Here is a 13948-nt window from a genome sequence, read left to right as displayed (position 1 = left end):
AGTCTCACTGCTAGTTTATCTTCTTTATGGTTAAGCTTTCCCTAAACTATCTCTCAGGACGTTTTTGTCATCCATCTCACTATTTCTGATGAGTTTTCACTATTTTGAATGCCCTGCACTTCAACCTTTCCTACACTCATTGATAAGGAGTTCTCTTGTGCAGGCCAAACAAGAATGAAAACTTCAATTCTTTCCTACAATTTAGGTGAGAAAGTTGAGATTGTTTTTTGCAAGCACTATGGTGTTAGAGAGGAAGGGGGAAAGGGAAACCTATAAACCCAGTGTAATAATACTCTTTTCTCTGACTAGAAGCCACTATGTCTAGTGTTGGTTCTATACTTATGGTTTCTCCTTGTCTACCTTTTCAATTCAGGGCTGGGAAAGTTCAGTCCTCTCCTCCTTTCAGGGGTAGTGGTGGGGAAACATATACTGGATTCATTGCTGTGAAATAAAGACTAGATGTCAACATGGCCAAAGGGTAGCTTTGGTAATGGCATGGGCTCAACTGAATGAATTAGGTAAAGAGTATTCTTTACATCAGTGAATTCCTCTGTCTTTCTTTCAGAAGTCTTTACATTTGGTGGACATATTTCCCATTCTAGGTTTTTTGCTAAATTTTTTTATGTTTGGCACATTTATGGTCATTTTGAGGAAGGAAAAGGTGATAATTATGCCAAAAATAACTACACTGCCATCTTTCTGGCCATCCATTATAAATACTGCATTTGAGGTAGTTCTAATATTTGTGTAGTATTTCTTTTTTTCTTGAAAATAAGTGATGTAACATTAGCCAGAACAGAAGAAAGCCAGAGGAAAATTGTTGTTCTTGTGGGTCTTTTTTTCTTTTCTTTTCAAATTTTTTAAATTTCTGCTTTACAACATTCAGTTCCCCAGGTTTTTGAGTTCCAAATTTCCCCTCCCTCCTCTCCTCCCTCATCCCAAGAAGATATGGAATCTGATATATGTTCTACATACACTTTCACATTAAACATATTTACACAATAGACAAGTTGTAAAGAAGAACCATGATCAATGGAATGAATCACAAGAAAGAATAAACAAAACCAAAGAAAAGATGTAGAAAAGAAAGAGAGCAGCTAGATTCCTTCAATCTGCATTCAGACTCCATAGTTCTTACTGTGGTTGTAGATAGCTCTATTAATCATGTGACCTTTGGGGCTATCTTTGAACCTTGTATTGCTGAGAAGAGCTAAGTCAATCAAAGTTAATCATCACAGAATCAATATGTCTGTGGTTGCATACAATGTCCTACTGGTTCTGCTCCTCTCACTAAACATCATATCATATAGTTCTTTCCAGGTTATTATATCTTCCCCATTTCTTATAGCACAATAGGATTCCATTACATTCATATACCAACACTTATTTGGCAATTCCCTGATTGATGGGCATCCCCTTGATTTCCAATTCTTTGCTACTACAAAAAGAGCCACTGTAAATATTTTTGTACATATGGGTCCTTTTCCCACTTGTGTGATCTTTTTGGGGCAGAGCCCTAGAAGTGGTATTTCTGGGTCAAAGGGTAAGCACATTTTTATAGCCCTTTGGGCATAGTTCCAAATTGCTCTCCAGATTGGCTGGATCCATTCACAACTCACCAACAATGTAACAATGTTCCAATTTTCCCACATCCTCTCCACCATGTGTCATTTTCTTGTTTTGTTATGTTAGCCAATCTGACAGGAGAGATGTGGTACTGAAGAGTTTTTTTTATTTGTATTTCTCTGATCAATAGTGATTTATCATTTTTTATATGCCTATAGATATCTTTAATTTCTTCCTCTGAAAGCTGTCTGTTCACATCCTTTGACCATTTCTCAATTGGGGAATGACTTGTATTCCTATAAATTTGGCTTAGTTCCCTCTATATTTTAGAGATGAGGCCTTTATCAGAGACACTAGTAGTAAAGATTGTCTCCCAATTTTCTGCTTCCTGCCTAATGTTTGCTGCATTGGCTTTGTTTATACAAAACCTTTTTAATTTAACATAATCAAAATTATCCATTTTGCATTTTGTAATGTTCTCTATCGCTTGTTGTGTCATGAATTTTTCCCCTTCCCATAAATCTAACAGGTAAACTATTTCTTGCTCTCCCAAATTGCCTCTATTGCCTAACCATGAACGTGTTTTGACTTTATTTTGGTATATGGGGTAAGATATTGGTCTATGCCCAGTTTCTGCCCTACCATTTTCCAATTTTGCCAGCAGTTTTTGTGAAATGATGAGGTCTTAGCCCTGAAGGTGGATTCTTTGGGTTTATCAAAGAGTAGATTGCTATACTCTTTGACTACTGCAACCTGTGTACATATCCTATTCCACTGATCCACCAGTCTGCTTCTTAGCCAATAACAAATAGTTTTGATGACTGCTGCTTTATAGCACAGTTTAATATCTGGTATGGCTAGGCCACCTTCCCAAGCATTTCTTTTTATTAATCCCCTCGATATTCTGGACCTCTTATTCTTCCAAATGAATTTTGTTATTATTTTATCCAGCTTAGTAAAAAAAATTTTGGTTTTCAATTGGTAAGGCACTGAACAAGTAAATTAATTTAGGTAAAATTGTCATTTTCGTTATATTAGCTCATCCTAACCATGAGCACCTGATGTCTTTTTTTTCCATTTGTTTAGTTCTGACATTATTTGTGTGAATAGTGTTTCATAATTATGTTCATATAAGCCTTGGGATTGTCTTGGCAGGTAGACTCACAAATATTTTATAGTGTCTATGGCAACTTTAAAAGGAATTTGTCTTTCTATTTCTTGCTGTTGGGCTTTGTTAGTAATATATAAGAATGCCGAGGGTTTATGTGGGTTCATTTTATATCCTGCAACTTTGCTAAAGTTTTTTATTATTTTTAAATTTTTGTTTTTTTTTATTTTTGTAATTAAATTTTTTATTTTTTAGTTTATAATAGTTTTGCATGATTTTGAGTTCCAGATTTTCTTCCCCCCTCCAACCTCCCTCTCCAAGATGGCATTGAATCTGATGTATCTTCTACATATAACTTATTTACACAGTAGTCAAGTTGTAATGAAGAATTATGACCAGTGGAATGAATCATGAGAAAGAAACCAAACCAAAAGACAGAGAGAGAGAGAGAGAGAGGGCAAAAAAAGGAGAGCAAATAGTTTGCCTCTATCTACATTCAGACTCCATAGTTCTTACTCTGCATGTAGATAGCTCTCTCCCTCATGAGTCCTTTGGATGTGTCTTTGAACCTTGTATTGCTGAGAAGAGTGAGGTCTATCAAGGTTAGTCATAACAGAATCCATATATCTGTGGTTGTTTATAATGTTTGCATAGTTCTGCTCCGCCCACTCAGCATTATATTGTGTAGGTTTTTCCAGGTTGTTATGAAGTCCATGTCTTCCCTATTTCTCATAGCACAATAATATTCCATTGCATTCATATAGCACGACTTGTTCAGCAATTCCCCAATTGGTGGGCATCCCCTTGATTTCCAATTCTTTGCTACTACAAAAAGAGCCACTATAAATATTTTTGTGCATATGGATCCTTTTCCCACTTGTGTGATCTTTTTGGGGTACAGCCCTAGAAGTGGTATTGCTGGATCAAAGGGTAAGCACATTTTTATAGTCTTTTGGGCACAGTTCCAAATTGCTCTCCAGAATGGCTGGATCAGTTCACAACTCCACCAGCAATGTAACAGTGTTCCAATTTTCCCACATGTTCTCCAGCATTTATAATTTTCCTGTTTTGTGATGTTAGCCAAACTGGCAGGACAGATGTGGTACTGAAGAGTTATTTTGATTTGCATCTCTCTAATCGATAGTGATTTAGAAAATATTTCATATGCCTATAGATATCTTTAATTTCTTCCTCTGAAAACTGCCTGTTCATATCCTTTGACCATTTCTCAATTGGGGAATAACATGTATTCCTATAAATTTGGCTCAGTTTCCTGTATATTTTAGAGATGAGACCTTTATCAGAAAAGATTTTCTCCTAATTTTCTGCTTCCCTCCTAATCCTTGTTGCATTGGGTTTTTTTGTACAAAACTTTTCAGTTTAACATAATCAAAATTATCCATTTTGCATTTTGTAATGCTTTATATCTCTTGTTGGGTCACGAATTCCTCCCTTTCCCATAAATCTAACAGGTAAACTATTCCTTGCTCTCCCAAATTACTTACAGTATCACCCTCTATTCCCTAACCATGAACACATTTTGACTTTATTTTGGTATATGGTGTAAGTTATTGGTCTATGCCCAGTTTCTGCCCTACCATATTCCAATTTTGCCAGCATTTTTTGTGAAATGGTGAGTTATTAGCCCAAAAGCTGGATTCTTTGGGTTTAGCAAAGAGTAGATTGCTATAGTCATTGACTACTGCATCTTGAGGACCTAACCTATTCCACTGATCCACGACTCTGCTTTTTAGCCAGTACCAGGTAGTTTTGATAGCTACTGCTTTATAGTACAGTTTAATATGTGGTATGACTAGGCCCCCCTCCCTAGCATTTCTTTCATTAATTCTCTAGATATTCTAGACCTCTTCTTCTTCCAGATGAATTTTGTTATTATTTCATCCAGCTCTGTAAAATAATTTTTGGTAGTTCAATTGGCGTGGCACTGAATAAAAAAAAATTAATTTAGATAAAATTGCCATTTTTATCATATTAGCTGGGCCTAATCATGAGCAATTATTTTTCCATTTATTTAGATCTGACTTTATTTGTGTGAAAAGTGTTTCATAATTATGTTCATATAGGCCCTGGATTTGTCTTGGCAGGTAAACTCCCAAATATTTTATAGTGTCTATAGCAACTTTAAATGGAATTTCTCTTTCTATCTCTTTCTCTTTGGCTTTGTTAGTGATGTATAGGAATGCTGAGGATTTATGTGGGTTTATTTTATATCCTGCAAATTTACTATAGTTGTTTATTATTTCAGGTGGTAGTTTTTTTACTTGATTTTCTAGGATTCTCTATGTAAATCATCATATCATCTGCAAAAGTGATAATTTAGTTTCTTCTTTGCCTACTCTAATTCCTTAAATTTCTTTTTCTTCTCTTATTGATACAGCTAATATTTCCAGGATCAAATTGAATAATAGGGTTGATAATAGACAACCTTGTTTCACCCCTGTAATTATTGGGAACAAATCTAGCTTATCCCCGTTACAAACAATGCTTGTTGATGGTTTCAGATAGACTCTATTTATAATTTTAAGGAAGGCTCCATTTATACCTATGCTTTGTAGTGTTTTTAATAGGAATGGGTGTTGTATTTTGTCAATGGTTTTTTATGCATCTTTTAAGATAATCATATGGTTTCTGCTGATTTTGTTGTTGATATGATCAATTATGCTGATAGTTTTCTTAAAATTGAATCAGCCTTGCACTCCTGCAATAAATCCTACCTGGTCATAGTGTATTATTCTCATGATAAGCTGCAGCAATCTTTTGGATAATATTTTATTTAAAATTTTTTCATCAATATTAATTAGGGCAATTGGTCAATAATTTTCTTTCTCTGTTTTGACTCTTCCTGCTTTAGGTATTAGTGCCATATTTGTGTTATAAAAAGAATTTTGCAGGACTTCTTCTTTACTTATTTTCCCAAATACTCTATAAAGTACAGGAATTAATTGTTCTTTAAATGTTTGATAGAATTCACATGTGAAACCATGTGCCTTGGAGATTTTTTCCTAGTGAGTTCATTGATGGCTTGCTCAATTTCTTTTTCTGAGATGGGGTTATTAAGGTATTTTGCTTCCTCTTCTGTTAACCTTGGCAATTTTTATTTTTGTAAATAGCCATCTGTATCTCTAAGGTTGTCAAATTTATGGGAATAGAATTGGGGAAAATAATTCCTAATTAGTGTTTTACTTTCTTCTTCACTGGAGGTGACTTCATCCTTTTCATTTTTGGTACTGGTAATTTGATTTTCTTTCTTTTTTTTTTGATCAAATTGACCAAAGGTTTATCAATTTTATTGGTTTTTTCATCAAACCAGGTCTTAGTTTTATTTATTAGTTCAATAGTTTTCTTGATTTCAATTTTATTAAACTCTCCTTTGATTTTCAGTGTTTCTAATTTGGTATTTAATTGGGGATTTTCAATTTGTTCTTTTTCTAGCTTTTCCAGTTGCATGCCCAATTCATTGATCTCCTTTTTTTCTCTATTTAATTTATCTAAGCATTTAGAGATAAAAAACTTCCCCTAAGAACTGCTTTTGCTGAATCCCATAAGTTTTGGTATGTTGCCTCATTATTGTCATTCTCTTGAATAAAGTTATCAATTGTTTCTATGATTTGTTCTTTGGCCCACTCATTTCTAGAATGAGATTATTTAGTTCCCAACTAATTTTATCTTATTTTTCCATGGTTCTTTATTACAAATAATTTTTATTGCATCATCATCTGAAAAGGATGCTTTCATTACTTCTGCTTTTCTGCACTGGATTATGAGGTTTTTATTCCCTAGTACATGGTCAGTTTTTGAGTATGTGCCATGTACTGGTGAGAAAAAGGTATATTCCTTTTTATCCCCATTCGTTTTTCTCCAGAGGTCTATCATATCTGCCTTTTCTAAAATCCTATTCACCTCCTTGACCTCTTTCTTGTTTATTTTGAGGTTGGGTTTATCAAGTTCATAGAGGGGGAGCTTGAGGAAGCATTATTATAGGTTTGCTGTCTATCTCTTCCTGTAATTCCCTTAGCCTCTTCTCTAAGAATTTGCATGCTATACCACTTGGTGCATATATGTTAAATAATGATATTGCTTCACTGTTTATGGCATCTTTTAGCAGGATATAGTGTCCTTTATCTCTTTTAATTAGATCTATCATCGCTTTTGCTTTGTCTGAGATTAAGATTGCTACCCATGCTGTTTTCACTTTAGGTAAAGCACAATATATTCTACTCCATCCTTTTACCTTTACCCTTTGTGTATCCCCCTGCTTCAAATATGTTTCTTGTAAACAGCATATTGTAGGATTATGGTTTTTAATCCATTCTGGTATCCACTTCCTTTTTACGGGAGAGTTCATCCTATTCACATTCACAGTTATGATTACTATCTGTGCCTTTTTCTCCATCCTATTTCCCCCTGTTTATTTTTTTATTTTTCCCTCTTCCATTCCTCAACAGAGTGTTGCTTTTGATTGACACCTTCCTCAGTTTACCCTCCCTCTTGATTCTTCTCCCTTCTCTTACCTTTTTCTCCTTGCTATGTCTTCCTTCCCTTATGACCACCCCCTCCCTTTTCTTTCCCCTCTTCCTCCCTTCTTCAACCAAATCCGATGAGAGTAAAGCTCAAATACTGTTCTTCTCCCTCCCTTCTTTCCCTCTACAATAATATGTTTTTGTGCTTCTTCATGTGATGTAATTTACCCTTTTCTACTACATTCTTACCTCTTCTCTCAGAACCATCCATTTATATCTCTTAATTGTATTTTTTTATCATGATATCGGTTATTTTATACAGTCACCCACAGTATGTGAATATCCCTTTCTATTATCATAATAACCATATTATTCTCAAGATTCACATATATATACATATATATATATACATATGTACATATATATATATATATATACATATATATATATATATAAACATATATAAAACAAAGTAATTCTATAAAATCCTATAAAAAGATGTAACTACTTAGCCTTATAGATTAACTAGGGTTTTTTCCCCTGTTTACCTTTTTATGACTCTCTTGAGTTTTGTATTTGGAGATCAAATTTTCCATTGAGTTCTGGCCTTTTCATCAGGAAGGCCTGGGATTTCCTTAGTTCATTGAATGTCCATTTTCTTGCCTGGAATATTATGCTTAATTTTGCTTGGTAGTTGATCCTCATTTGTAATCCAAGATCCTTTGCCTTTTGGCCTTTCAGAATATCATATTCCAATTTCTTCTTTCATTTAATATAGAAGGTGAGAGATCCTGTGTGATCCTCACTGTAGTCCCATGGTATTTGAATTGTTTCTTTCTAGCTGCTTGCAATATCTTCTCCTTGACCTGGCGGTTCTGCAATTTGGCTATAACATTTCTTGGAGTTTTCAATTTGGGATTTTTTTCCAAGAGTGATCTATGAATTCTTTCGATGACAGTTTTATGCTCTGGTTCTAGGACCTCCAGGCAATTTTCTTTAAGTATTTCATGGAAGATACTGTCCAGGCTCTTTATTTCATCATAGCTTTCAGGTAGACCAATAATTCTTATATTGTCTCTCCTGGATCTGTTTTTCAGGTCAGTTGTTTTTCCAATCAGATGTTTAATGCTTTCTTCCATTCTTTCATTCTGTAGATTTTGTTTGACTGATTCTTAATGTCTCATAGAGTCATTAGCTTCTACTTTCCCAATTCTAATTTTTAGTATTTTCTTTTCTTCCTTTATCTTCTCTAACTCCTTTTCCATTTGGTTAATTTTACTTTTCAATGAGACATTTTCTCCATTTATATTCTGATTCTCCTTAACCATTTCATTGATTCTACATTTTAAAGATTTGTGTTCCTCTGTGAATTTTTTTTCCATTTTTTATTTTACCTCCCTAATTTTGTTTTTAAAGTCTTCCCAGAAATGCTTTCTGATTTGGAGACCATTTCACTTTCCTTTTTGAGGTTTCAGATGTGTTATCATTAGTGATTTTTTTTTCCATTTTTTATTTTACCTCTCTAATTTGTTTTTTAAAGTCCTCCTTGAATTTTTCCAAGAATGCTTTTTGGGCTTGAGACCAGTTCACATTCCCTTTTGAGGTTTCAGTTGTGGGTATAGTGTCCATGCTGTCCTCTTCTGAATTAGTATTTGATCTTCCCTGTCTCCATAAAAAGAATGAATAGTCCTCAGTTTTTTTGAGTTCTTCTTCATGCTGGTTAACTTTTTTCCTGGTTTTAAAGTGGATTTCTGCTTCTGGGATTCAGGGGGCTCTGCCCCAGGCTTCTTGTTCTGGAAATTGTGGGTGTAGTTATTTTTTGTGTGTGTTATGGCCTCTGGTTTCCTGAGGTGTGGGGGAGGGGTGGTCTGGCTGCTGGAAGTCTCCTCTTCCTTTAGTGCAGTTGTACAGCCTTTTTCTGCACTGATGTCTGATGTCTGCCACTTTCCCTGGCTGTGTGAAGACATGTCTGGGGTCTTGGTGTTGATGATTGCTGGCTCTGCCCTCCTGAGTTTCAGGAGCTTCCACTGTTCTGCTGAGGTAGGACCTGCTGGGTCACCCTTCTTACTGCACTAGTCTCCTTCCACCACCATAACAAGGGCCATCTCCCCAACTTCTCAAGCTAAAAGGCTACTGAAGCCCCACTTCTGGCTCTTCTATTTCAAAGTTTCTCCTAAAGAAGTATTATCTAGGTTAGGGAGGAAGGGATGAGAGCCATTTTAGCTGGCCATTATGGTTGCCAGAAGTTCAAGAAGGCTTGTTTCAAACCTTTAGACTGCTGGTTGCAAACCTGTGGGGTAGTTGTTCTTGCAGCTTCAGGCACTGTGCTGCTTCTTTCTGTAGCTCCTACAGACTTCCATCCTGGTTTGGGAGGCCTGGAGATCACCACCAGTTTTGCACACCCAGCATTCTCTCAGCCTGGATCACTGACTGATTTCTGCAGCTGATTCTGCTTTGGTGTGGTCTGGTGTAGCTCTGCATGCTGGGTGCCCTCCCAGCCTACAGATCTGTCCTGTCAACACTGAGAACTCTCCTGGCTTGGAAATTTGCCACTGTCAGCATACTAGTGGCTTCTAACTCTCAAATCTGCTCAGATTCACTTTTTCAGAGGTATCTGACAGAATTTGTGTGAGAACTCCTGTAAGATGCTATTTTCACATGACCGTCTTGGCTTTGCCCCTTGTTTTTGCTTTTAATGCATAATTTATTTGAAACCCCACTTTGATAATAGTCATGAATTGTATTATCTTCTTTAAGCTTTCCATAGAAGGTAATTTAGAAATATACCAAGTGGCCTAGTAATAGGAGAAATGATTTTTCTTTCAAAATATGCTTGTCTTATACTAAATTGATTTCTGATTTTTAATGCCTTCTTGTAATAAATACTATATTATTATCTATTGAACATTAATTTATTTTAGTTAAATTCCATAGATCAAATCTCAGAGATCATTAATTATATGATAACATGTGTGTTTGCAACATCAACAAAATAGCTTTCTGAAGAAAACAGCTTAGAGAATCATCTCTTTGCCTTGCATATTTGCCTTACTGCAATGTGTCACCAAAACTGAGGATGAAAGAAAGTTGTGGTACACAATTAAATCACTCTTATACCTCTGCAATACTTCAAAACTGCAAAGTCTTATCTATGCTGAATTACTGAATATTTGAACTCTGGGAAGGAAGGAAGTCAATCGTAACTATTCTTGGGTATTGAAGCTAATTTCCTAATATTGTAGAAAAACATCCAACAATTAACAAAATTACATAATTAAGGGCACTGAAATTTCTACAATTTATTTGAAATCATTTCTTTGATTAAGCATATATATATACATATATACATATATATATAATACATATACATACATATATATATACATACATATATATATATATCACAGAGATAAACAATGATTAAAAATTTTCCAAATGAATGGCATTTAGTAAATTAGATCTTGATGCCTATAATTTAATTTCTATCAAACTGTCATATTTAGGAAAATTTATAGTAAATTGTGATATTCAGTCAATATTTCACACATCTGAAATGTATGTATATATATGTTAGTATTGTAAACATGTCATATGTGAATAGATAAATACACACACAAAACATACATATGTGTACACATATATGTATGCATGTATGTATGTATGTATATATATATATATATATACTGAAATGTATATATTGATTTACACTACATAAGTTACAATTAAAATTCAATATAATAATATTCTCATGGACCAATGAACTACCAGGTAAGATCTTGTCTTTCTGTACTTCTAGTAAAATAGTCATCCTTGGAGGTGTTCCAAAATGGAACCTTTCACCTTATCACAGAGGGCTAACATTGTGAGATAGCAAAACACAGCACTCAGAAATTGGAGTTTGTTGTCTGGAAGTGTAATCTCATCATCGGATAATCACTTTTCCTTGCCCCAATGGACCTCTTGACCCTATCTTGATCCCATGATTATCCAATTCAATGATTTCAAAGATACTACACCATAATCCCTAAACCTCTGGACTTTCTTTCATTTCTGCCTTGTTAAGTATCAGACCTAGTTAACTCTCCCTATCCATTTTCTTGGAACCTGTCTACAAGCCAATGAGCATTTCTGGAAAAAAAAATTCTGAAAAATCAAGCTGATATCACTTACTTCTGTTGCAAAACACCTTTTCTCTCCTGGTACTGACACAAAATATGGCAGCAGTTTTCCTGACCTTGATTTCTTTTCAACTTCCCAATTCCACATCCCTCCATAATCAAAGCTAGTCTCCTCATTCTCTTAGAAAAGCAGTCAGTGGTCCTGTCCTCCATTAAACACCTGCCTTAACACAATTAAACATCTTAGCATTTTCATTCACTTCTTGCCTACTCTCTTAGTAGAAATAGGTCCCTAACTATGCAAAGGGCACTTAACTTTTTTGTTTCTATGTCAAGAACCCCTTTAACAATCTGCAAAATCTATGAACCTCTTCTCAGAGTAATTATTTTTTAAATGAATAAAAGAAAATGCATACAATTGCAAAGGAAATCATTTACATTGAAAAAGAGTTATCAAAACACAGTTTTTAAAAATGTTCATAGACATCAGGCTAAGAACCCTTGATCTATGCCCTTTGGCCTATCCCCTTCCATCTCTTCCAGGACTGTGTCCCAAGAATCATCTCTCTCTGATGAATTTCAATCTTTTACTTTCAATAAATATTGTCTACTGATATACAGTCATACTTATATATCCCCAGTCTCAATGTAGCTCATCTTTTGGGATTTCTTCAGAAGGACTTAGACATGAAGCAAGGTGAGATGGGATGAAGCTAACTTGGGGTGAAAAAGCTACTTTAGCACTTTTTCACCACTCTCTAAGCTCCTAGAGGTTTCAGACTTCACCTAAGAGCAAACTATCCAGAGAGCTGTTGTTTGATCTTAAACTTGAAGGGAATATCTTGATGCATTAGGGGAAAATGCCAAGCAAGTGGCAGACTTGGAGAAAAAAATATAGAGGAACAAAGACTCTTGAGTTGTTGAATGTTGGAGAATAGTGGTGACTGAAGCCACAGAATGGCCCCTGCAAGAGTCTACAATTTGAATTTTGACATCGTGGGTTTGGCTTAGTACCCTCAGAGAGAGTTGCTTGGGAATAGTGGCAGCCTCTGTGCCTGGGGAGTCAGAGACGGAGGTGCAGAGAAGACCATTGACTAGCAAAGATGCAAGAAGCAGGACTGACATTAAGAATACCTTGAAATGATACTCTACCATCCCCTCTTCCTGGAGGAGTAAATGCAGAGAAGCAGGTAGCTAAGTGCCTCAGTGCAGGGTCTACAGTCAGGAAGAGTCATCTTTGTGAGTTCAAATCTGGCATCAGATACTTGCTGGCTATATGATCCGGGACAAGTCACTTAATTATGTTTACCTTAGTTTGCTCACCTGTAAAATGAGTTAGTGAAGGAAATGGAAAATCACTTAAGTATCTTTGTCAAGAAAATCCCACAATGGGTTATAAAGTGTCAGAAACAACTGAAAAATGACTCAACAATAAAAATCAAGTCAAAGAACCTCTCATCAGCTATCTTCTGCATTCTCCCTCCCCCCCCCCCCCCCGCCCCACCGCTCCGCCACCCCTGCTCCATTTTAAATAGAGAACTAGATTAAGGAAAATACAGCCTTGCTGCTCCTGACTTCTCCCATTGTATCAGCAGACTTAGGTCATTTTAAAAATGGTTACTTCCTTTAACTATACTGCTGTATTTTCTCCATACATGTGTTAATGTATTAAAAACCTGGGTAGCCAATGAAATCTATACCAATTAAAACCACTTGAATACTGTCAGCAAGATTAGGTATTGAAGGACAACAGTCTGAGATAAAGGTTTAAAGTAATGGGGTTTATCTCTACTTATTCCAAGTTAATAACTGACAAAGAAAAATTTCTGGTTGTGATTTTGAGAAGATAAGCAATAAAAAGATAATAATATATTTTTTCTGTGAGAAATGAATCATTCTCAGGAACAGATATTCCTAGTACTCATACATTCTATAACCCTGGGGGTGAATAAATGTAGGTGGTTTGGGTTGCCCATTTAAGTAATATATATTTCATGGGTTTAACTAAATTTTTTTTGCACTTAATAGTATTTTGATTTTTTCTAATTAAATATAAAGGTAGTTTTCAACATTCATTCTTGTAAGATTTTTACTTTCAAATTTTTCCCCCTCACTTCCTTTCTTCCCCCCTCCCTAAGACAGCAAGCAATCTGATATGCATTGTATATGTACAATCACATTAAACATATTTCCACATTAATTATGTTGTGAAAGAAGAATCAGAACAAAAGGGAAAAACCATGAGGAAGAAAAAAAAATGAAAATAACATGCTTCAATCTGCATTGACTCCATATTTCTTTCTCTGGGTGTGGACAACATTTTTCAACATAAGTTTTTGAGAATTGTCTTGGATCACTGTATTGCTAAATATATCACAATGTTGCTGTTACTTTGTACAATGTTCTCCTGGTTCTGCTCACTTCACTTAGCATCAGTTAATGTAAGTCTTTCCAGGTTTTTCTGAGATCTTCCTGCTCATCATTTCTTATAGAATAACAGTATTCCACTATATTCATATACCACAACTTGTTCAGCCATTCCCCAATTGGTAGGCATCCCCTCAATTTCACATTCTTCCCACCACAAAAGATGCTATAAATATTTTTGTACATGTGGCTCTTTTTCCTTTTTTATGATCTCTTTGGGGTATAGACCTAGTAATGTTATTGCTGGA

Source organism: Trichosurus vulpecula, chromosome 4 (assembly GCF_011100635.1).
Source record: "Trichosurus vulpecula isolate mTriVul1 chromosome 4, mTriVul1.pri, whole genome shotgun sequence".
In the NCBI taxonomy this organism is placed as follows: domain Eukaryota; kingdom Metazoa; phylum Chordata; class Mammalia; order Diprotodontia; family Phalangeridae; genus Trichosurus; species Trichosurus vulpecula.
This window is presented reverse-complemented; position numbering follows the sequence as displayed.